Source organism: Telopea speciosissima, chromosome 9, assembly GCF_018873765.1.
Source record: "Telopea speciosissima isolate NSW1024214 ecotype Mountain lineage chromosome 9, Tspe_v1, whole genome shotgun sequence".
NCBI lineage: Eukaryota > Viridiplantae > Streptophyta > Magnoliopsida > Proteales > Proteaceae > Telopea > Telopea speciosissima.
Window position 1 is genome coordinate 42,794,988 of NC_057924.1, and position 26,538 is coordinate 42,821,525.

Below are 26,538 nucleotides of genomic sequence, written 5' to 3' on the forward strand. Positions count from 1 at the left end.
ACTCTGTTCAATGTGGTAAAATGCATGTTTTATGCCCTAAGATTTCACACATAAATGTGCTCATCAGATTCTCCCACACTTGAACTTTGCTTGTCCTCAAGTAAACAAAACAAAAACTATCCTAAAATGCATAAATCCTAACTTACTTTTGTAGGAACCATGGTTACACTTAGCACGTGTAACAAGCCTTTAAACCCCTAGGTTACCTCTAGTGGACGAGTTTTATCTCGTGGGTGTTTGCAGTAAATGTACACCCAAAATTCAATAAGTCCAAGAAATGCTGCAAATTCTAGTTATGGCATAAGTAGGATAGTGCACACAATATCTAAAAATGCTCAACTAAAGATCGAGGAGCTAAAGATTCCCCCACACTTTAATTTTATTATCCCACATCAATTCAAGCAACAAGCATGTATCAAGATTAAGGGATCTCCTCATATCTTCTGAACACTACTCACCTTCAGGTAAACTACTCATAGCATCGATGGAACCAAAGACTCAGGCTTTGAGCATTTTTTACCATACTTTCCTTTCAGGCATTTAAGGCAATAACTTTTCTTTTTCTTTAAATAGTGAACCCTATTTCTACTCCACTACTGTTCCTTGAATGACATGGTAGAGTATACACCAGACACCTAAGTACTTGGTAGCTTCACTTTTTGCATATATCTATAAAGACATTGAGACATTGATGCTAGAGTTTTTTTTAGAAGTTTCCTTCCAAGGAATTTCGAGCAAGTCACCGTGCTTCCTGAGGCACCAGTGCCCTGTCTAGTTCCAAAGAATTCCACTTTCCTTTCTTGTTTTTTCTTTTATTTTTTTCTATTCACTTTCATGCTTTGCCACAAATAAATTGGTCTCAGCTTCCAGCCAAAAGATCAAAGGGTCCATAAAACATAGAGAGAAATCTAGCCATCAAATGAAATGGTACTCATATTTTCCAAATCAGTCCCCATCACCGGATACGTACTAATTACTGTCCTTAAAAAGGGATTTTTTTAATTATTTTGCATGCTAGGGCACCTAGGTCTCTCTTTCTCTTGCTTCGCAATCAAAGAAACGTATGCACAAAACTACTACCACAATTAAAATTCACCAAATAAGTTCACACCCCCCCCCACACACACTTAATTTATGCAGTGTCCTCAATGCGTACAAAAAATAAAAAATAAGGACAAGGGAGGGCAGACATACCAGGAGATCAATCATCAAGGTAAAGAGGCTCATGGAGATCCATTACCTCTTCCACAACTAGAGGGCAATATTTTCTCATTAGGGCCTCAAAGGGACAATTGTAAAAATGCTTGCCCCAATCACTAATGATAGCACGGGGAGTACCAAAATGGGAGAAAATGTTCTCCTTTAGGAATTTTATAGCCATCTTGTGATCATTGGTCCTGCATGCAATTGCTTCAATCCACTTGGACACATAGTCCACAACAAGTAAAATGTACAGGTTACCAAAAGAATTAGGGAAAGACCCCATGAAATCTATACTCCATGCATCAAACACCTCAACCACCAGAATTGGATTGAGGGGCATCATATTTCTCCTGGAGAGACGCCCTAAGGATTGGCATGAAGAACACGCCTTACAATAACTAAAGACGTCCTTAAAAAGACTAGGCCAATAGAATCCACATTGTAAAACCTTGGCCGCTGTCTTATTGGGCCCAAAATGTCCTCCACAAGCCTGATCATGGCAAAAAGATAAGATAGAGTGTTGGTCATGATCAGGAACACACCTTCGGATGACTTGATCCGGGCAGGTCTTAAAAAGATAAAGATCGTCCCAGAAAAAATACTTAACTTGAGAAAAGAAATGATTCTTATCTTGGGTGGACTAATGTGCAGGTGTCACACCCGTAACTAGATAATTAATAAGGAAAAAAGTGAACCAAGGTTCACTAGACATTGCCATCAGATACTGATCAGGAAAGTTCTCGTTGACTGGAGAATCATCAGTCAAGGAATTTGACAGCCGATAGATGGTCTGCAACCAAATTTTCACTACCCTTCTTATCCCTAATTTTAAGATCAAATTCTTGCAACAAGAGGACCCACCTAATGAGGCGAGCCTTGGCATCCTTCTTCTACACAAGATATTTGATAAATGCATGGTCAGTGTACACAATGACATGTGAGCCTATCAAGTAGGGCCGGAACTTTTCTAATGCAAATACAACAGCTATAAATTCTTTTTCAGTAGTGGTATAATTAAGTTGTGCATCATCTAGAGCCCTACTTGCATAATAAATGACATGGGGCAGTTTATTGATTCTCTGTCCTAGGAAAATCAGAGGCGTCACACATAAGCTCGAATGACACTGTCCATGTCAGAGCTTGAATAATGGGTGCTGAGGTCAACTCTCTTTTTAATTGCTCAAAGCTCTTATGATACTTAAGGGAGAAATCAAAGGGGCGGTCCTTTGCCAACAAGGTAGTTAGAGGTCTAGTTATCTGGCTAAAGTCCTTGATGAATCTTCTATAGAAGTCAGCATGACCCAGAAAAAATCTAATATCCTTCACACTCTTGGGTGGTGGTAAATTGACAATAAGGCCCACCTCAGATCTATCAACCTTAATCCCATATTAAAAAATAATGTGATCAAGAACTATGCCTTGCTTCACCATGAAGTGGCACTTCTCCCAGTTCAAGACCAAGTTCTTTTCTATGCATCTCTTGAGGACCAAGGAAAGGTGGTGCATGCAATTAGAAAAAGTAGAGCCGTGAATAGAAAAATCATCTATAAACACCTCTAGGAAGTGCTCTACCATATCAGAAAGATACTCATCATGCACCTTTGGAATATAGCAGGGGCGTTGCAAAGCCCAAAAGGCATACGCCGATAAGCAAAAGTTCCATAAGGGCATGTAAATGTGGTCTTATTTTGGTCCTCTAGACCAATAGGGATTTGGTTATAGCCAGCATATCCATTAAAAAAATAATAATATTCATGGCCAGCTAATCTCTCTAATATCTGATCAATGAAAGGGAAGGGGAAGTGTTCCTTCCATGTTGCCGCATTCATCCTATAGTTAATGCAAACTCTCCATCCCATTTGGATACGGGTTAGAATCAATTCATTATTTGTATTTTCAACTGCAGTGACTTTCTTTCTTAGGCACAACCTGCACAGGACTCATCCATTGGCTATCAGAAATGGGATAAATTATGCCATGATCCAAACACTTTAGGATCTCCTTCTTAATTGCCTCTTTCATCACAGGATTAGTCCTTCTTTGGGGTTCCCTAGAAGGATTGAAACTCTCCATCAGATGAATATGATGCTAAACAATGGAAGGACTAATACCTTTGATGTCTGGCATGGACCAACCTATGGCTTCCTTATGTTTTTTTAGAAGCTTGATCAACTCTTCTTCTTGATTAGAAGTCAGATCAAAAGCAATAATGATAGGAAGAGTTTGATCTTGTCCTAGGAAGGCATATTTTAGGTTGGAGGGCAACGCTTTCAACTCTAATGTGGGGGGCTCAATAGTGGAGGGTTTAGGAATGGAGGTGGATAGGGGTCCAAGGGGCTCCATTGGTGGTTGGATGCTCCAGATCTCAGATAAGATGGTATCATCAACACCTTTTAATTCCTTCATATATTCCTAAAATCCCGAATCAAAATCAATCTAAAAAAAAGTCTCAACATCATCGGGGAATCCATGAAGCATATGCACCTCCTCATCTATATCGGGCTGCTTGCCCAACCTAAACACATTAAAGTCCACAGATGTGTTGCTAAAAGACACTTTCATGAGACCATTCCTACAATTGATTAAAGTATTACAGGTAGCAAGGAATGGTCTACCCAAGATGATAGGGATTTGGTCCTTGAAGTTTACAATAGGTTGGGTATCTAGGACAATAAAATCCACAGGGAATACAAATTCCCCAACCTTAAGTAGGACATCCTCAACCATCCCCTTAGGAATTTTTATCGATCTATCTACAAGTTGAAGGGTGATTCTAGTGGGTTTCAGCTCTCCCAATCCTAATTGTTGGTAGACATGAAAAGGCAGTTGGTTCACACTTGCACCAAGGTCTAATAAAGCATGATCAATAGTGGTGTTACCTATAGTGCAAGATATGGTGGGGCTTCTAGGGTCCTTAAGCTTGGCTGATACTGGCTGTGCGATGAGAGAACTAATGTGAGCAACCAAGAATGCCTTTTTAGGCACACTGCTGGTCCATTTTTGGATACATAAGTCTTTAAGGACTTTTGCATAAGCGGGGACCTGGGCTATAACATCCAATAAAAGGATGTTCACCTGAACCTGTTTAAAAACATCAAGTATTTTCTCCACAGAAGGAGATTTCTTGCTAACCAACCTATTTGGGAATGGGGCAGGTGGGGTATACACTCTTTTCGAGGTGGTTCCTTTAACTTTCTCAAAAGAATCATTTTTGGTTTCCTCAACCAAATCATCTTGAATTTCTTCAGGTTCATCAGACGAACCTGAAACAAAAGGCATTACAACGGCCTCATCAGCAGGGGGAGAGTCAACAAGAGTGTCAGATGGTAAAGACTAAGGGGTACTAACCTGTTGATACTCATGGCCACTCTGCAAAATATATACTGCATTAATTTGGCTAGAGGGCCCTAGATATTGTTGATCTTATGCAACATTGAGCTAAGGAGCTTGGGTTCCCTGCTGAATTAGAGCCTAATGTCTAGGATTCAGCTCAGGTTGGCTAAGCAATTTCCCTTTCTCCCTCTCATGTAAGATTGTAACAATCTGGGTGAGTTGCTTCTCCATAGTATTATGACTTATCATGAGAAGGGCCATGTTTTTCTCTAGCTCACTTATTCTTGCTGCCTCTCTAGTATTGGTAAACCCAAGGGATTGCTGATAAGGTGCAAGGAGAGGTGGCCTAGCAGAATTTATTGGAGGTCCTAAATGAGGACGAGGGGAAAGGAAATGAGGAGATAGACTTGGATTTTGTAGTGCAAAATTAGGCTTTTGGAGACCAAGCTAGCCTTGATGGTGAAAGTTAGACAGGCCTACTTGGTTCCCTTGATTCCAGGAGAAATTAGGGTGATTTCTCCATCCTGGATTGTAAGTGTTGCAATATGGATTATTCTGGTAAAGAGCATTTACATTCTCAGTGTTGGAATTACCCGCAAAGGTGTTGGGGCATTTCTCCATAAGATGACCAGGTGTATGGCACCAACTACACATGGAGACATGGTTGACTTGATTAACTGGGACAGGCTCCTTAGGAACTATGGATTCCAACCTTTTGATGAGGCTATCTAATTTGGCTTCTTTAGCTGGTACACCCTCAATGAGGTAACCCTTAGTGGTCCTTTCAGCCTCTTGGGTGGACTCCCATCCCTAGTCTTATCAGCCAAGTTGGTCAAAAATATCTCAACCTCATTCTCATCAATTAAAGATGTAAATCCAGTGGGACACATAGACTCTAATAGTTGCTTGGTCTGAAAGTCAATGCCTTCATAAATGATTGGCAAATTTTCCACAAGTCAATACCGTGGTGAGGGCATTCAAACAGGAGATCCTTGAACCTTTCCATGAATCTAGAGAAGGACTCATGTGGTTTCTGCCTAAATTGAAGAATGTCACTCTTGAGTTTATTGGTTTTGTGAAGAGGAAAAACTTTCTCAAGAAGACAATTGTAAACTGATCCCATGTAGTAATGGAATTAGTTGGCAATCCATAGAGCCACTTCTTGGCATGGTCTTTCAGAGCAAAGGTTATGAACTGAAGTCTAACTGCATCATCAGACAAATTTTGGAGTTTATTCAGAACACAAACCTCCTCAAATTCCCTAAGGAAGAGATAGGCATCTTCATTGGCCATCCCATGGAAATGGGGCAACATACTAATGAAGTTGGTCATGAGTTCATAATTCTTTCCTGTAGCAACTGGTAGGTTGATGCAGGATTGTGCAGCCCTGGTAGGGTAGAACCTATCCTTAAGAGTCCTAGGCTGAGCTTGGTCAACCATTGTCAAAGTTGGTGGAGGTGAAGGTGGTATTTTAACAAGTCGGTTGGTTGAGTCACGGGTCCACACTTTAGCCACCTAAACCGATTTAGAAGAATCCCTTTATTTTATTTTATTTTTTTTTATAAAGAAAAATAAAAAGACTAGAAAAAACACTAAAAACTTGAGAGAACTAAAGACAGTTGGTGCATCTGCCCCTCAAAGGTCGAAACAATGATTCCAAAGTTGTAAGGTTGCCATATAGGTTGACAGCAAGGGAATCCGTATAGTCCTCAGTAGCCACCTACGTGCAACTCCAAGTGGATTCTGATGTAGAGTGGAGGACTACTATACATTTTTGTTTCTAAACAAAAGCACTCACGATGTTGCTTTCCTATTATCAAAGTTGGTCACCTCCAAAAATAGGTCACATGCCAATCCAAACCACCCAAATGAATCAAGGGGCAACGTCATAGGTGATGAAATCCCATGAGATACACCAAGATTGGCTAGGTTTGGGCATATGAAAAATTTGGATTGGGCGCACATTCTTTGAAATAGAAGAGAAATAAGATGAGGTTTTCTTTTTTTATTTTTTAAAGAAAAGGAAAGAGAAAATAAAACACTACGATTTACTTAAAAATAAGAAAAACAAAGTGGACAATTATCTCCCCGGCAACGACGCCAAAAACTTGTTTGTCAAAAAATAATACTGCAAACGTACGGGTCAATCATAGCTATGGGTCGAACACAAGGAGATAAGCTACTCTATCTTACTCATTTAAAACAACGCGAAAGTGAACCAGATTAAGATGATTAAATTAAATTAATGATTAAACTAAATTAACGGTCCTACACATGCATCTACCGAATTGACATCCTAACCATTCATCATCTAACCTATCAAAAACTAATGCGGATTACGAGATTGATGGATTAAAATTACCACATCCATACAAAGAGCATAAAGCAAAGAAATAAAATCCGAAAGTTGCTTGAATCGGACTGAACTTGATAAGGCTTCCTCTACCAAATTGAATTCGCATCTACCAAATCTGAAAAATAAAATAAAAATTATCAAAATAAGAATCTGACATAAGACATGAGGATGAAAGTAGACAAAAAATAAAATCCCAATGGAATGGAAGAAATAGAGACGAATGAGAATGAGAATGAAATAAAGAGAATGAAAGAAATAGAGAAAATAAAAATAAAAGAAAGAAAGAGAAAAATTAGGATCGATACTCCCTTCTACAAAACTTGCAATTAAATGTATTGAATGAGCATTGGATGGATGTTGTTGATGAAGCATACTTTACTTGAATTAACTTGCATGCCTTCCTCTTCCAAATCTCTAAGTCCTCTCACAAGAATTAGAAACCTAGAACTAGAAAGTTTAAAACAAAAACTAGAAGCTAGAGATTGAGAAATTGCAACCACAATTGAAGAACAATCCTTGAATTAAACTTGCATAAAAAGGAATTACAATCATTGAAATAAAATTCAGAAAAATAAAGCTAGAAACTAAAAGCCAAAAATAAGAAGAAGACTAGAATTTTCAATAGCGATGAACACTTCAAACAGCCCCAACCCCATTGTGCATATATAGGGAGAGGAGAAGGAAGAGAGGGGAGGAGAGAGAGCACGGTTAGAGAGTGGAAATTGTGGGAGATTGAGAAAATAAAATAAAAAATACAAACGAGAGAGAAGTGAGATAAGATGTAGGAGGGAGAGCGACCGAGAGAATTGAGAGAGAGAGAGAGAGAGTCCGTGAGAGAGATGGAATTGTGGAGTGAGTGAGAGGGGATTTGGGATTTTAGAAATAAAATAGGATGGGAGTTGGGATAGCTTTGGGCAGCACATGGGAGAAGAGAGATTTTAGGGAAGAATTGGATTTAAGGAAAAATGGGTCTTTTTTTTGGGAGAGAAAACGTATTGGAATGGGAGAAAAATTAAAGAGAGAGACTTGAGGGGAGATAAAATAGGGGAGATGGGAACCGTCGAAGGGTTTAGGAGATACAATAGGAAAGAGGGATGAGAGAGAGAGTGGGAGGAAAAACGTGTGGGAGAGAGAGTTAGAGGGGAGAGAAAATAGGAGAGATGGGAACTGTGGAAGGGTTTGAAAAAAAATAATAAAAAAAAGAAAGTAGATGAGAGAAAACGTGGAGAGGGAGAGAGAGTGTGATGGCTGGGATTCCTTTCTTCAAGAATTAATTAAATCCCCATTCTACCCTTCAGAAAAACGTGGACCATGGGGTGCTTAAGAAAAACGTGGAAGGTGGGGCCCCATGTGTAGTTGGCAGCTATTCTCTCTCTTCTAACAAGGAAAAACGCAGAAGGGGTCTTGTACTTGATGAAATCTCAAAAAACACCTTCTTTGATGTCAAAAATACCCTTGGAAAAACACAGATTGGCTTGGGCTTGCATTCTAGCTCATTTTTGGCCCATTATTCTTTGCTGGCCCAAAAAGAATAATCGCTTGCATGATGGCCTAAATGAATGTGTACTTTTAATGCATCACATCCATCTTGCTCAAAATTCAGTCCTCTTTACAGCTATGAAAAGAAATATGATGACATTACGTGTAAATTAGGAGATATAGTTCCCGATAGCCCAAAATAGCATAAAGTGACCTAAAACCTGAAAAATACAGAAAAGTACCCGAGTAACTCGGTTCAATGTGGTAAAATGCATGCTTTATGCCCTAAGATTTCACACATAAATGTGCTCATCAACTCCCTAAATTCAATTCACCTCTCTCCTTCCCCCCCCCCAAGAGGGATGAGGTGGAGGACACGTGGCGACACCTGGCCATGGTGTCATTTGCCCTCCCAGGTCTACTGGGATACAATTGGGAAAGTTGTTGCGAACAATAAGATTGACATGAGGGGCTCAAGGAAAACCATCTGACATTACACCTTTGTTTTGTGATTCATTGCCCTGATGAATTGTCATGTTTGTGATCAACGTAGTCATGATTACATTACATACAAAGGGTTGGCACTGCTCATCATGAGGGATCAAGAGTGCTAGGTCTGGTATAATTGGATTGTTTGGGGTATTTCGAGATTGTTTGTGAGTGATGTGCTATGTTGATTAGATGGAAGTTTGATATAGTACTCATACCCTGTATTATCTCGTTAGGTCGCACGCCCCATTTCCTATATGAAGAGTTACACAATTGAGAGAAACTTGGATGCATAGTTGAGCTAATATGTCCTGTGTGGGCGAGTGGGAGATGTAAATCAGACATGGGCCTTAGGCCTGGTCCATGGCGCCCACAAGGGGCTTGCCGAACCAACCCACGAGCAAGGGAGAGAGGGCCGGCCACTTATGTGGCTGACTCTCTCCCCCCTCCTTTGTTGATTCCAAGTGTGAGTCTATAAGGGGGGGGGGGGGGCTTAGGTTTTTTGGTTATAAATAGAATACCTCTAACCCTAAGGCCATATAACTAACTGGAAACCAAATTTCCCAATTTCTCTCTAGCTCTCCAAGTATTTGTGTTCTCTATGGGATTCCATCTTTTCCCAAGGATTTGTGGTGTGTTGTTCTAATTGGAGAAAGCTTTCAAGATATCTAAAGAAAGAAGAAGATTGTTCGTGTGTTCGTAATAAAAAGCTTGGTTCTTGATCTCTCTTCCGATGTCTTCCCATATACATTCAGGTATAATCCAAACCAAATTTATTTGAATCTTGAATCAATTGGTCTAACAGATCAAATGTCAATAAGGTATTCGGCAATATTTTGGAATTTTTAGCATGTAAGAGATGCTTACTTTTAATAGTTTCAATTTCTTACCAGATTTTCAAAAAAGGCTTCAATATATAAAATTGTTAGACCGGGAACTACTTTCAACACTCATAACAAACCACTCAATCAATTTGGCCAACCAATTTTGTTTAGAGTTCAATTTTTTTTTTCTTTGAACTCTTTAATTAGGTGGTCAATTAGAGAAAATTTTGATTTAATGCCACATACAGAAATAGTCCGAGAGTATATTCAGCTTGAACTCATCCATTGATTTCGTCTTGGTAGCATGACACTTGGGCCATACCAGTTCATGCATATATGGGTCCCGTGACAAAAGATATATCTGGTAAGATATATAGCCGGCCACCATGAGCAATGTAAAGCATAGAAACAAACATGTCATTGTGGACATAGAAAGTCATACAAGAGTATGGAACCGTGACATTAGGACGTACTGAAAAAACCTCTTATTATCATTTTTTTTTTTTTTACAGAAATAGGCATATTTATTAAAACTATTGTGTATTACACATGAATAGAGAAGAAACTAACTCCAGTATCCACGGATCAGAAACAGGTCATACTGTCGCACACAAAACTGACAGTGCCTTCCTTGCCAGGGAGTCAGCCAAGCTATTTTGCTCCCTTGGAATAAAAGCTAAAATACCATCAGTAAAAAAGGATGATAAATGATGAATATCATCCAAAATAGGCTTGAGAGTTGAAAGAGGAAAAGCATCACTGTGTTGAAGATAATTCACAATTGTCTGCTGGTCCGATTCTACTATCAAATGATTATAATCTTCAGAAATTCCTTCCAATAATGTGGATCATATAGCAATGGCTTCACTTTCAATTGCAGTATGAAAGTGATAAGTCATAGACACAGCACATAAAATATCACCATGATGGTTTCTATAGATCAATCCCAAACCACCTAAATCAGAACTATGCTTTAGACTAGCATCACAGTTCACTTTCACCCAATTTGGTAGTGGGTTGCACTGACTGGTCCAAAGGCTGTGTGGTTACTATCATAGCACTTCCACCATGAATACTAGGCACCGATCTTTTGTATTCTTCATAGGCTTTGGCAGATGATAGAATAACATCTTGAGGACTCCAAGTTCTCCGCCCAAAAATAAAATCGCATCTTGATAACCAAATATACTATAAGATAAAGGATGCAAGGGTAATCAGCCACCTATTTTCTGCCTTACCATAAACAGAGAATGACTTCCATTCAAAAATAAAAGATGAAATTTGTAAGTCATCTTGAGTTGGAACAACATAGCCCATACCGCTGCCAAACCAAACCGCCTTAGCAAAACTACAACCAAGCAGGATATGAGATATAGCCTCTGTTGATCCACAACGACCACAAAGTGGATTAATAGCAATATGGCAATGTTGCAATGCATCACCTTTAGCAAGACCAGAAGCACACGATCGCCATAAAAACCGTTGTATTTTTGGAAGAGTTTTGCTGGACCAAATAATTTGCCAAACTAAATCAGGGATGCTTCTTGATGATAAATTGGTTGATGAAGTAGAGGCCCTTTGCAAATCCAATTCATAACAACGATTGGATAATAAGTAATAGGTACTCTTCACTGAAAAGAGTCCATTACGGGAGGCACACCATAGAAGTTTATCCCTTTCTGAAAAAATCCGTAGATTAATCCCAAGGATCCTTGCCACATCATCCGGATAAAAGTATTGAGAAATTAAGTCCTTCCTCCCTGTCATATTTGAGTAATCAATAAAATCAGCAACAATAGATAGATCCGGATTCAATAAACATGAAGTAGCAGCCTTCATTCCAACTTCTGTTGGTAACCACTTATCCCAAGCACACCGACTGGTTGGATTATCTAAATACCAAAGAGATAATTATCACCATAATGAACATATAATTTTAGACACATTTGATATATAACTTGATTGTCTACTTACGAAATCAATTCATTTTCCCATTTTCCCAAATAAAGTGATAATAAGAGTTTTTAAATCATTCTATTGGCCATTAAAGCACAACGATTGATTATTGACATCCACCTCATAACTAACACCATCCCATAGACACTCATACCTAGACTTTTAGTGATTAGTTTTGAGATTGTTATCGGTCTCGGACGATATCAATCCGGATTGGTCCGTATCTCTTTGAATTGGACAGATTTATCTGTTAATTTTAAAAAATAAAAATAAAAATTCTAACTATTGCGTCGAGAAATCGCTCAGCGGTCCTTCGAGTCCCGTAACCTGTAAAAGTCCCTGGATGACAAAGGAGAACCGATGTGATTCCGGCCTAGGACTCTCCGATGCCTAAGTTAGATCTCTCTGAGCAAACAGATGAGTGAATAGTCGGATTCAAGATCCCCTGATGGGGTAGAGTACCTTCCCTTTTATAGTAGTGAGTGGTGGTGTGGAGAGTCCCAGTTGATGTAGTGTGGCCTTCGTGGTGGATAGAGTCCCTAGACATCAGGGCTCATCCTTGATTGGTTGTCTTCCCATGAGACATGGTGTCCTTGATAGACTTGGTATCCTTGATGGATAAACTGTAGATAGATTCTGGCTGTTTGAGACCGTTGTCGGTACATTGACTAATAGGTGGTGGCCTAAAGTCCTAGAGATAGTGTACGTCTTGTAATTGGAGGCGGGGCCTAGAGTCCGTGTTTTTCCATGTGCACAGGGTCCGCGCCAAAAGAGGGGGGTTCGCCCAAGGGGAGCTTGCTCAGGGGGAGTTCACCCAAGGGGAGTCCCCTCAAATGGGGGAACTCGCCCAAGGGGGAGTTCGCCCAAGTGGGGGAGCTCACCCAAGGGGGGTTCGCCCAAATGGGGGGTGTTCACCCTGCCTTGCCTGGTCCCGCCACATGGCGGTCTCCGGTTGGTTAGCTTTATTTGGGGTTCATCATTTGCCCCCCACTCTCTTGGAGTGGAACGCTCAAGAGAGTATTTCTTAGGCTTGTATACCCCTCAAGGGGTTCTCAATGAATAATCTTCTCTTCAGGGCCCTGCTTGTAAATTATTCGATGAGGGGGTGGTTGAGGGTTCAAACCTCCCCTCCCTCACTTTTGCTATTTTTTCTCTTTTTTTTCTCTTGTAGATATATACCCTTGCCTTCTTCTTTCTTTTCACCTTTTCTCTTCCCATGCTTTTTTCTTCTTCTCTCTCTTGCTTTTCTCTTCTTCTCTCTCTTGCTTTTTGAATCTCCCCCTTTGCTTTGCTTTTGGCCTTCACTTTTTGTTGCCCATAAGGTGTTTGTCCTTTGGTGGCAAAGGGTGATGTGACCTCCTCTTGTTTGTTGGCTACTCTTTCTTGGCTTCTTCTAGCTCTTGGGCCTTGGTTAGTCTCATGGCACATGTGGTTTGGTGCTTGGTTGTTGCTCCGTGTACATACCCTTCCTTATTTCATGCCTTGCTTTCCTTGACAGCCCTTGCTTGGTGTTTGATCGATGCACGTCCATTGGCGCTCACCCACGGTCCTTGTCCGTGGCCTTCACCTGGTTGTTCACGTCTACCCATGGTCCTCGCCCGTTCGGGCGTGCTTGCCCATTTGTGACCTTCGCGGTCCTCCTCTTTGGGTGACGATCCACCCCTACTTGGGTGTCCTCAACCCTCTTCTATTTGGGTGTGCTTGATCCACTTCTACTTGGGTGTGCTCGATCCACTTCTATTTGGGTGTGCTCAATCCACTTCTCCTTGGATGTGCTCGATCCACTTCTACTTGGGTGTGCTCGATCTACCCCCACTTGTATCGGTAAGAATACACACATTTTTTTTTTAGTGACGGGTGGCGAATGTTGCTGGTTGCAGGTTGACATCCCTTCGCCTATGGTTGGTTGTTTGACTTTAGGAGGTCGTCGCTCTAAGTAAGTAGCCAACTTGCTTTTGTTGTATGTCCATGTCTTCATCTAGTCATTCCGACCCGGCCACAGTTGTGGTTGGGTCCCCTTCCCAGGAGTCCTCTTCAAGGTCGTTCTCTTCTGCGGATGCTTCTCTTCCCTTGCCTCCCCTTGTAGCTAGTGACGAGGACGAAGAGGTTTCTAGGGATTCCACCCCTCGTGGGGGTCGTAGTAGGGTCTCCAAGGCCTCCTCTTCCACTGGGGGTCCTAGGAGCAAGTCAGCCCATATTCCTAGCGTCATGACCCCTTCTGACTTGTTGTCACTCCGTCAAAAATTCCATATACCATCTAAGCTCGTGCTTCGTGCCCCAGGGCCAGATGACCGCACCTATTCTCACCAGGTGGATGAGATCTACCTCTACTATATTTCTTTCATCTATGGCCTTCGCTTCCCCAACCTCCACTTTGTGGAGTTGGTGTTGGAGCATTATCACCTTACCCCTGGGTAGGTGTTGCCCAACTCTTGGCGGGTGGTTCTAGGCTTTTATGTGTTCTTTGCCCGGTTGGGGCGTGCCGCTACCGTCCCCCTATTCTCATATTTCTATGTGCTGAAGAAGGGGGAAGGCGGATGCTATCACTTCGCTCGTCGCCTTCCTAAGGGGTCCCTTGCTTCCGTCGATCCTCTTGTGGTGATCACCCATTCGGTGAAGATGTGGAGGGACCACTTCTTTTTTGCCTTGGTCCCTCGATGCGCACTACGATCTATTTGGGAGACCATTGATGTCAAGAGTGTGAACCTTCCCCTCGAGTTGAGTGACTTTGAGTGAGAGTCTCTCCAGTGGTGTCAGGGATGCGACCCGTTCGACGTCCACGAGTTGGATTCAGAGGCCTTCTTATGCCTTTGGAAATTGAGTCCAGGTAAGATGCTTAGCTCCTTTAGTATTTGCTCATGTACCTTTATTCTGTGTGCCTGTTGTCTGACCTGTTTCATGTTTCTTGATTGGACGTTGCTGTGCAGTGGATATTTGACCAGACCTTAGCGTCTTTTGCTCGGATCTGTGGAAGAGGGGTACTCAGGCTGCCCCCCTTGGGGTTGGCTCTACTGGTGCGGCTTCGTCTGCTCCTTCTTCATCTCCTTCCGCGGTGGTTGGGACCAAGCAGAAAGGTGGTCCGGATCCCTCTGGTACGACGAGGACTGGGCCACACATACTTCTTCCCCGAACGTCTCATCCTGCCTCCGCGTCTAGATCGGTTGCTCCCTCCCCCTCTAAGGGCAAAGCGGTGACCCCTTCTTCTATTGATGCTACTGCAGCCCCTCTGACTTCCTCCCCTTTGGTGCTTCCTTGGGATCTTCAAGAGGGAGCGACGCTGGCTAGTTGTGGCGCATGTCGGGAGTGGCTGGATATGGGGAGGCTTCCTGCGGAGCATTCTGTTGTTCAGGGATTTAGCAATGCCTTCCTGTCGCAGAGCCTTTATCAGGACCTAGCTTCTGTGAGTCATTCTTCTTTGTCTTTACTTTTCGTGTCATTGCTTCTTTTGTGCTTGTGAATGTCCTTTGATTGCCATGTTGGTTGTAGGTCCAACACCGGGTCACAAAGGCGGTGCTCCGTCTAGAGGGTCATGCTTTTCGCGAGGTCCAATGGAAGCGCGCGATGTAGAGTATGGAGAGGGAGCTTCAGGGTCATAAGGCCGCCAGAGAGGAGGCTGTGTCTCGTGAGAGGAGTGTCTCGGAGGAGCTCAAGGTGGCTACTGCAGCGGCTGCTCAGAGTTCGTCTAGAGTCCGGGCTTTGGAGGAGGAGCTTCACGACTTGAGGCAAAGTCACGAGACGGAGCTGTCTGAGGCAGGGGAGTGTGCGGTAGCGGCGTATCAGAGATCTCTTGAGATTACTGCGTACTTTTATAAGTACAACCAGGAGATCTATGACGCAGGTGTCAGGGACTTGCCGCTCACATTATAGAGAAGACCCCAGGCTATGATTTCTCGGAGTTTTTGGAGGTCACCACACTGCTTCCTGAGACTGTTGCTGAGGTTTGTGCTTCTCCTGAGGAGGGTGCTGTGCGGCGACCGAGGAGGGCGTGGCTCCACTAGAGGAGGGCGTCGCTTGCACTGCTGAGGCTGACATGATGTCCCCTGCTGGGGCGGATGCCGCTCCTCCATCAGCCGCGCCCTGATCTTATATGTGTTCTTTGGATGTTGGACCTTTGGATTTGAGCTCTTGGATTGTGACCCTTACTTCCTTCTCAGATTGTAGTATTTGACTTTTTCTTCCTTTGATGTGGATGTAGTACTTATGTGATTGTTGTTGCTTCGATGAGTCCCTTCCTTATTTGCAATCCCTGGTGATCTGAGGTCTATTGGGGTGTCAAGTCTTAGTAGTTAGCGGACCCTGATGGCCAACGGGCCTTAGTGGCATTGCGCCTTGGTGGTCTACAGACCTTGGTGGCCAAAGGGCCTTGGTGGCAATGCGCCTTGGTGGTCTAGGGACCTTGGTGGCCAACGGGCCTTGGTGGCATTGCGCCTTGGTAGTCTACGGACCTTAGTGACCAATGGGCCTTGGTGACGATGCACCCTGGTGGTCAGCAGACCATGGTGGCCAACGGGCCTTGGCGACGATGCGCCCTAGTGGTCAACGAACCTTGGTGGCATTGCACCTTGATGGCCAATGGGCCTTGGTAGCATAACGCCTTGGTGGTCAATGGACCTTGGTGGCATAACGCCTTGGTGGCCAACGGGCCTTGGTGGCATAACGCCTTGGTGGTCAACGGACCTTGGTGGCATAACGCCTTGGTGGCCAACGGGCCTTGGTGGCATAACACCTTGGTGGTCAACGGACCTTGGTGGCATAACGCCTTAGTGGCCAGCGGGCCTTGGTGGCATAACGCCTTGGTGGTCAACGGACCTTGGTGGCACAACGCCTTGGTTGCCAACGGGCCTTGGTGGCATAATGCCTTGGTGGTCAATGGACCTTGGTGGCATAAAGCCTTGGTGGCCAATGGGCCTTGGTGGCATAACGCCTTGGTGGTCAATGGACCTTGGTGGCATAATGCCTTGGTGGCCAATGGGCCTTGGTGGCATAACGCCTTGGTGGTCAATGGACCTTGGTGGCATAATGCCTTGGTGGCCAATGGGCCTTGGTGCGGTGGCAGTGATTCAACTTGAGTAGTAGAAGATAAGTATTTTGAAACCAAATCTTTACTTCAAATGAAATTTTTTTCAAATTATCCTTGAAACAAGTATTGCCATCTCATCACATCGCTACTACTGTTGGTCTTTGTGTTGTTGTCATATTTCTACTGATAGTATTTTTCGGTGCTCTAAGTTCCAAGTACGGTCTACCTTCTTGCCCCCGGAGTTTTCAAGCGGTATGTCCCTAGATGTATCTGCTTGGAAACTATGTAAGGTCCTTCCTAGTTGGCTGATAGCTTTCCTTCCTTCCTTAGCTGCGATGCACTTGCCCTTCTTAGGACTAGGGCTTCTTGATGGAATAGTAGTTCCCTGACCCTGACATTGTAGTACCTAGCTGTTCTCTACTGGTAGGCTACGTTCCTCAGTAATGCCTTCTCACATACCTCATCCAGGAAGTCTAGGTTCGCTCGTAGTCCGTCTGTGTAGGTTCTTTCATTGAAGTGTAGCACTCTGTGGGACATGGTGAGGACCTCTACTGGTGCCAGTGCCTCTGTGCCATATGCTAGGCGGAATGGGCTTTTTCTTGTGGGTGTCCTTACTGTGGTGCGGTATGCCCGCAGGACGCTCAGTAATTCTTCGACCCACTTCCCTTTGGCTCCTTCCAGTCTTTTCTTTATTCCATCCAGTAGGGTTCGGTTTATGACCTCTACCTGACCATTGGTTGGTGGGTAGGCTACCAAAAAAGGCTGATAGTCAATGTTGTAGTTCTGACAGAAGGTTCTGAACTTGGGGTTGTTGAATTGCTTCCCGTTGTCGGAGACTATGATCTTTGGTACGCTGAACCTGTAGATGATGTCATCACGGATGAACTTTTCCATTTCGTTCTCTGTGATCTTGGCCAATGGTTTGGCCTCTACCCACTTGGTGAAGTAGTCAATGGCGACCACCAAGTACTTTCGGTTTCCTGATGCTTCTGTGAAGTCCCCTAAGATGTCGACCCCCACATGGCAAAGGGAATGGGATTGAGGATCGATGTCAGCTTGGTGGTGGGTAGATGGGGTACTGGGGTGAACAACTGACATTGCTCGCAGGCCTTGACATACTGGATGGCTTCCTCTTGCATTCTCAGCCAATAGAGCCCTTGGCGGAGGATTTTATAGGCTAGGTGTCTTCCTCCCATGTGGCTTCAACAGATCCCCTCATGTACCTCTGCTAGAGCATATTGGGCTCCCTTGGGTCCTAGGCACTGAAGTAGTGGTGCTATGGCCCCCCTCTTGTATAGTACTCCGTCCAGAATGGTGTACTTTGCAGCTCTCATCCTTATCTTCCTTACTTCGACCTTGTCTTCTGGTAAGACGTCATTTTGTAGGTAGTTGAGTACGGTGTCCATCCAGTTATTCCCCTCCTGGATTTCATTGGCCTATTTCTCCTGGTATGAGGGTTCATACAATATCTCCACGTACACTGCACTGGCCAGGTTTCTGAGTTCGTCATTGGCTAGCCTGGACAGCACGTCGGCAGTGGCATTCTCAATTCTGGGAACTCGAATCATCTCAAACTTGATGAACCCCTCGATCAATTCTCAAGCACGTGCTAAGTATGATGCCATTCGATCGTCCTTCGCCTTGTACTCTCCATTCACCTGGTTCACTACAAGTTGGGAGTCACTCCGGATGGATAGGTGTGTGACTTGAATGGCCTTGGCCACCCGGAGTCCAGCGAGTAGTGCCTCGTACTCTGCTTCATTATTGGATGCTGGGAAGGTGAACCGCAGAGCATATTGAATTCAAAATTCTTCGAGGCTGGTGGGTATGAAACCAGCTCCGCTTCCTGTGGCATTACTCGAACCATCCACGAGCATCTCCCATAACCCTTAGTCTTGGTCCTCTTGTTCCTCCGTTTCTGGTTCGTTCTCTGGCAGGGTACATTCAGCGATAAAATCTGCTAGGGCTTGGCCTTTTATTACCGTCCTAGGCTAGAACTCGATGTCATGCTCACTCAACTCGACGGCCCAAGCGATCAACCATCCGGAGGCGTCTGGCTTGTGCAACACCTTCTTTAATGGTAGGTCGATATGGACCATGATGGTATGGGCTTGAAAGTAAGGCTTTAGCTCCCTAGCCGCGATCACCAATGCATAGGCAACCTTCTCAATTCTTGTGTACCTGGTCTCTGCATCAATCAGCACATGACTGACATAGTAGATAGGTCTCTGTACCTTACCCTCTTCCCTCAACAGTACCGCGCTCATCGCAACAGGGGTCGCCGCTAAGTAGATCTGCAATTCTTCATTAGGTTCTGGTCGTCCAAGTAGTGGTGGACTCCTGAGGTATTCCTTTAGCTCCTTGAATGCCTTTTGGCACTCCGCCGTCCAAGTAAAGTCTTTAGGACTTCGGAGATTCTTTAATGTCTTGAAGAACGGCAGACACTTGTCTCCTGACCGCGACACTAACCTTGAAAGGGCAGCGATCCTTCCATTTAACCTTTGCACTTCTCTGACCGTCCAAGGTGGTGCCATCTCTTGAATGGCTTTGATCTTGGAGGGGTTGGCTTCTATTCCACGTACTGAGACCATGAACCCCAGGAATTTCCCTGACGTTACCCCGAAAGCACACTTCGCAGGATTTAGTTTCATCTGGTTTCTTCTCAGTACAGTGAATGCTTCTTCCAAGTCGGTCAGGTGCTGGTGGGCTCGGACGCTCTTTACAAGCATGTCATCCACGTACACTTCCATGTTGCGCCCAATCTATTCCTCGAACATCCTATTGACCATTCTTTGGTAGGTGGCTCCTGCGTTCTTTAGCCCGAACGGTATGACGCAGTAGCAGTAGTTATCCTTATCTGTTCGGAAGGCGGTGTAAGACTCATCATCCTCATGCATGAGGATCTGGTTGGAACCTGAGTAGGCATCTATGAAACTCAGCATCTCATGCCCAACGGTGGCGTCAATTAATAAGTCGATCCTGGGTAGGGGTACTCATCCTTTGGGCACGCCTTATTCAAGTCAGTGTAGTTGACACACATTCTCCACTTCCCATTCAGCTTGGGTACCATGACCACGTTTGCGAGCCAGGTAGGGAACTTCTCTTCCTAGATGAACCCTGCTTGGCTCAACTTCTCGACCTCTTCCCTGATAGCCGCCTGTCGGTCGAGGGTAAAATTTTATCTCTTCTACTGGACAGGCTTCCTGGTAGGGTCTATGTGCAATCTGTGCTCTGCTATGGACCTGGGTACGCCTGGTATGTCGGCAGTCGACCATGCAAAGACATCCATATTGCTTTGGAGGAGGTGTCCCAGCTCTTCTTTCTGCTCCTTGCTCAACAACGAGCCAACCTGCACAACTTTTGAGGGATCGTCCTTGCTGAGTGGCTAGGGAACAAGGTCCTCCACTGGTCTTCCTCTCTTCTCTGTCAGTTCGTCTCTCTAGTCGCTGACCAGATTCTCCATGCACCGCGCCATCCCTCGTGTGTTACCGTTGTTTTTCTTCACAAAGGTGGCATAGCAGTCTCTAGCTTTCTTCTGATCCCCTCAAACTTCCCCCACTCCGTTGTCAGTGGGGAACTTCATCTTCAGGTGGAGTGGAGACACCACACCTCTAAGGGCTATCAGGGAAGGTTGCCCTAGGAGACCGTTGAACAACACCACGGACTTGATGACCATGAAGTTCACCATGATGGTCACTAGTCGAGGGTGTTCTCCAAAGGTGACGGGTAGCTCTATGGTGCCTCTGATGGAGGCTGTGGTGCCCGAAAACCCATGGAGGTAGGTAGGCTCTGGCTTAAGTTGGTCATCTCCAAACCCGAACTGGCGGTAGGCTTCCAGTGAGAGCACATCCACGGATGCCCCTGTATCTATCAGTACCCTGTGTACTGGTCGGTTAGCTATCTCCACCTGTACTACCAGCACGTCCTCATCTGGAAAGCTCACACCTTCCAAGTCATCATCCGAGAAGAAGATCACCGTCTTGGACTTGGCTACCTTGCTTGACTTCTCTGCTACTCCCATGAACCTGGCATGGGCTTTGGCCTTCCTAGTAGACTCCTGCCTCGGTCCTCCTAGTATGGTGAGGATGGGGGCTCCCTTGGTGCCACTAGGCTCGGCTGCATCTCTTCGCTCCTCTGGGCGATCTCTCTCTCGGTCCGTCCTTCTTTCTTCCCTTCTAGGTTCTTCTCTTTCTCGGTCACGACCTCTATCTCCTTGGCCTGACTGGCCATCACGTCTCCCCTTCACATACTTGTTCAGACTCCCTGCTTTCATAAGGCCTTCTATCTCCCTCTTCTTCTGTGTCATGCCCATAGTCCTTGTGGAAGAGACAGTACTTATTGGGGTTGCGCTTCTTAGGTCTTGCTAGCATGGGTCGTGGCCATCGTATTAGGTCACGGTCCTGGATCTGCATAAGAATTTGGGACCTGGTGATGTTCAGCGGTGTGAACTCTGGACTGTCTGCTCTCTCACTCCTCTCTGGGCGACGGTCACTTCTTCCTGATGGGCGATCGCCCTTCTCTTGTCGATGTTCAGTCCTCGACCTCTTACTCTCTTTATGGTCATCAGGTGCTGACCTCTTGTTGTCCTGTGATTTGGCTTCGATCGCCTTCTGTCGAGCTTGCACTATCTCAGCCATGTTAGCGAACTCGTTGCATTGCTCCAGTAGCTCCTTCATGGTCCTGGTCTCATGACTTGCCAGGTCCTTGATCAACTCCTTGTCACGGATGCCCCCAGCTAAGGCAGCATGCTGGGTCTGGTCGTCTAGGTCTCTTACCTCCAAGGACTCCTTGGTGAACCTACTGACATACTCCTTGAGGGACTCCCCAGGGTTTTGGATCACGTTCAGTAGATTGATCATGGTCTTCTTCTGCTTGATGCTACTCTGGAAGTGGGTCACGAACTATTCGCATAGCTCCGTAAACGATCCAATCAACCATGGTCGCAATCTGGAAAACCATGAGGTCGCCACATCGTTAAGGGATGCAGGGAATGCTCAACAGGATACCACTCCGATCCACCATATAGTGTCATCATGCCATTGAAATAGTTGATGTGGTCATTAGGGTCGGTGGTACCACTGTAGAGTTCAAAGGTAGGTAACCTGAACCTGGATGGCAATGAGGCTGACATGATCTCTTGTGAGAAGGGGTGTTGTCCAAGGATTGAGTGTGTCTCACCCTTGGTTTGCTTCTTCAACCCTTCCAGTTTCTCGTCCAATTCTCGGAGTCTTTTGTCTAACTCTTCATCCCATGCTTGTTCCCCACGCCTTACTGGTTGTTCGTTGCGAGCTCGCTCACGTCCTCTCCTGGAAGTCCCCTCCCGCCTTGACTGTTGGCAGGATGGTGAGGGGTCACGCCGTGATGAATCCTGTCTTCAACGCGAGGGGGTTCCTTCACGGTAAGTTTGGCTTTACTCTGGTGCATGACGTCCTCCTAGTCGACCATTAAACACCGATCTCTGAATGGACCCTTCAGGGTTAGGTACCACGGATTGGCGTGATGGTGCTCTCCCCCGGTCCGACCGTGCTGGAATGTCCACCGTTCTCCCCCTAGGTTGGGAAGGCTCTCCCCACTGCCTGGTGTGCCTCTCGGACCTGTCACCCCTGGGAGGTGTCCTTCTGGGGCTCTGCTCCTGTCGAGGGTCTGTCCTACGATGGTGTGATGTTGCACGCTACCTCAGGTAGTCACGGAAGAGTTATTGGTCATGGAGATTCTGTCGCTGCAGGTCGTTGATTTGACCCACAGTGGCTGGTGCATTGGGATCAGGTACCGCCTCTACCCCCACTTCATTGTTGGGCTCGCCCACTGCGACTTGATCATCGGTTGGGTTTTCCCTCTCCAGAGAGACATGGTTATTGGCTTTGCGACGTGAGCTCTCTGGAGGAGGTAATGCTTTCCCCTCTCTTGGGGCATTGTTGGTGGAGAGAGCAATCTTCCTGCGTGCCATGATTGATCCGTGATGGAAACAACCTAGTAAAGGTAATGGCTAGCGTCGTTCCCACAGACGGTGCCAATCTGTTGCGTCGAGAAATCGCTCAGCGGTCCTTCTAGTGTCGTAACCTACGAAAGACCCTGGATGACAAAGGAGAACCAGTGTAGTTCCGGCCTAGGACTCTCCGATGCCTAAGTTAGATCTCTCTGAGCAAACAGATGAGTGAATAGTCGGATTCAAGATCCCCTGATGGGGTAGAGTACCTTCCCTTTTATAGTATTACGTGGCGGTGTGGAGAGTCCCAGTTGATGTAGTGTGGCCTTCGTGGTGGATAGAGTCCCTGGGCATCAGGGCTCATCCTTGATTGGTTGTCTTCCCACGAGACATGGTGTCCTTGATAGACTTGGTATCCTTGATGGATAGACTGTAGATAGATTCTGGGTGTTTGAGTCCATTGTGGGTACGTTGACTAATAGGCGGTGGCCTAGAGTCCTGGAGATAGTGTATGTCTTGCAATTGGAGATGGGGCCTAGAGTCCGTTGTGTCTGTCCATGTGCACAGGGTCCGCACCAAAAGAGGGGGGTTCGCCCAAGGGGAGCTTGCTCAGGGGGAGTTCCCCCAAATGGGGGAACTCGCCCAAGGGGGAGTTCACCCAAGTGGGGGAGCTCACCCAAGAGGGGTTTGCCCAAATGGGGGGTGTTCACCCTGCCTTGCCTGGTCCCGCCACGTGGCGGTCTCTGGGTGGTTAGCTTTGTTTGGGGTTCATCACTAACACTTATACCCTTGATCCGTATCTATCCACTGATACGAAATTGGTCAAGAATCGATATCTGTCTCTACCAATTAGTCCAATTTCAATACAAATCGGCCAATCCAACCAATCCGATACCAATTCCTCAAACTACATACCCAACATGTTTTCTGGAATAACTGACCTTTTGAACGATGCTATGTGCCGTTTTGAAAAAGTAGCGAGCACGCATGCATGCCTGACAATTGGGATTTGGAAGGATACTTTCATCTGCAATTAATATATTTTCCTTAATACCTCATCCATAGTTCAATTCAATAGTTGGTCGAGTACTATAGAGTATAGACGGAGTCTATGGTAATTAAAGCTATGTTTTCTATGCATTATTGGAATGCAAACATGTGAGATTGACTTAAAGTGCATTCCAAGAATACATAGCAAACACAGCCTTATTGAAATCCTTGTTTTGTCTATTTATGAAAAAAAAAATGACAGTATGGTTTGATAACGATCCACGTTCTAGATCACTTGTTTCATCTTTAACGAAAGAAATGAAGCAGGACGATTGAAAAACTAACAAATGTCAGACAAAGGTATACTGTACGCGTGTACAATGTACACTAATTGTACACACCAACTCAGTCAATTGGTTTGGTATAGATCACTTTTAAGATGGGATCCACACATGAGAAAAAATAACAATCAATCATCTCACTCTGTCTTCCTTTTTTTTTTTTTTTTTTTTTTTTTTTTCTTTTGAGGTGGGATCCACACATGGGAAAACAATCACTCATCTATTATCTCTTCCGATTTTTTGTTTTGAGGTGGGATCCCACTCATGTGAAAAAACAATCAGTCATCCCTAGTTTACCCCTTATTTTTCTTTTGAGGTGGGACCGACACATGGAAAATAAGAACCTCTTATCATTAGGTCTATGCTTATTTTTCTACCACTTTATAGAAATTCTTACCATCCAAGGGATATGGGGAGATTCCAATCAATCCAACAACAGAAAAGCATCCATCCCACTATATATTGTTTGCTTTCACTTGGATACTGTTAGGGAAACATGCATCCAATTCCATATGCAAAGAGGTTTAGAGATTACCTTAACCGAATGGAATCGCAGCGGAAGGGACGATCGAAGGCGGCTTGCAGTTACGAGCACAGCGGGATCTCTACAGACTTCTCCATAGAGAACTCCACACCACAAAACCCTAGGCAATGATGGAAACCCTAGGAAAACACAGAACTTGAAAGAGGGAGAGATCTAATTAATTGATGCACATCTAGGGTTTATGCCTTATATCTATATATAGGCTAAAACCCTGGGATAGGCCAATCAGAGGAGGGATCGGTTACTTAAGTAACCATCCCTCTCTCTCTCTCATTTTTGGCTTGGCCGGCCTGCCACATGTGGGCTGACCAGCTGGGCCTCAGGCCCATCACCGATTTACATCTCCCACTCGCCCACACAGGGCGCATTTATTATGCATTCAAGTTTCTCTCATTCCGCGTTATCCCCTATACAGGTAATGGGGCGTGCGACCTGTCGAGATGATACAAGGTAGGAGTACTATATCAAACTTCCATCTAGCCAACATAGTACATCACTCTCAAAAGTCTCAAAATACCCCAAACGATCTACTTACACCCAATCTAACACTCTCGACCCCTCATAATGAGCAGTGTCAATCCTTGGTCTATAATGTACTCATGACTGCGTCGATCACAAATATGACACGTCGCCCGGGCAATGAGTCACATAACAAAGATGTAATGTCCAATGGTTTTCCCTGAGCCCCTCATGTCAATCCAAATATCCCCAATAGCTTTCCCAATCGCTTTCCGCTGGACCGCATCATCCATGGTCCTAAGGAGAAGGTCAAAGTAGCGTCATTGGGTGTCTTTTTCATGACATTGTCTCAGGTAATAAGGGTACTATGGGATTAATATTTTCACGCCACCATCCCAACAAGGAATAAAATACAATAAAGGGGTGACTATGATGACACATGTCATCCCAATAAGCTACCAGGATCATGAATGCAGTGTCCTGATACACAGTCAGTAACTAACATTGATACACATTAATATCAGAGTGTGGAGGATAGGGAATATAATATTCCAAAGATCAAGAAATACTTACGGAAGCGTTTACCATAAAAGTTACATCATGTTTAAACTACTGACTGATAGATATAGTTAATAGTTTTCATCTTGTTGTAACTACACAAAACTTTAAGTAAGATAGACAATGTTATTACAAGGCTCAAGGCCCCAAAAGACAAAATATAAAGGGACCAAGTCCCAACCAACAGTATGCCCCGAAGGCACAGTCATCACAAGGACATCCATTGCAGTGTTCCTAAGTCACCGCCTCTAGATCCTCAGTACCAATGTCATCATAATCTGAGGATTGTACCTCAAGACCAGCGAGATAACCATCACCTGCATCAATATCTAAAAAAAGGTGCGCACAAGGAGGGGTTAGCTCCATTGAGCTAGTGAGAGAGAAAAGGGGAATGCACAAACAACAAACACATAGTTACCATTGGTTCATGATGCATGCACATGTTAGATTTATTTTTCCACCTAGCACATAAACTAAGTCAATGGTGTATGCTACGTATGACAACTCGGGAGTCACTGTGGGTCACTTATCTTATCGCCACAATGAAACCTCAATTATCACTAGGGGGCGGACGCCGGTCGAAGCCACCAAAACCACCCAGTGGCAGACCCCGATAACCATTACTACCATGACTGGCCTCTCTCACGCTCCACAGAATTCGGAGCTCTGGTTACCCAACACCTAAACCCCTGTTGGTAAGGGTCGTAGCATAAGGGAACAAAGATCCTAGCCACAGATATACTACATGCAAGTCCTATCATCCCGAGAGGTATTTCGGGTGCATCAATTTTCCATTCCATCTATCACCTGGGTACGAGCACGACACGGCGCATATAGACCAATATGACAGGCAATAGAAGGTAATATAAACATAACTGGGGTTCCGGCACCGGTGCTTCACGGTACCGTCACCCGATACAAGAAAGAATACATTTCACAATCACATTCACATCAATCAATCAAGATTTATATAATGCAAGTATGTAATATGATTGATAATGATACCAATAACATGATAATAGATAATAGTTTATTCAAACCCAACCAGTAACCCAAAACC

General features: G+C 44.7%; 1 long non-coding RNA gene and 1 other non-coding gene across 2 annotated transcripts; both read left to right on the forward strand.

The window, feature by feature from the left end:
- The first annotated feature begins 2,064 nt into the window (after positions 1 to 2,064).
- LOC122640910 lies at positions 2,065 to 26,538 on the forward strand. The gene is made up of 3 exons (XR_006329776.1): positions 2,065 to 2,269; positions 23,791 to 23,806; positions 26,527 to 26,538. It is a non-coding gene; the product is annotated as an uncharacterized LOC122640910 (long non-coding RNA).
- LOC122641205 lies at positions 5,496 to 5,602 on the forward strand. The gene has a single exon (XR_006329853.1). It is a non-coding gene; the product is annotated as a small nucleolar RNA R71 (small nucleolar RNA).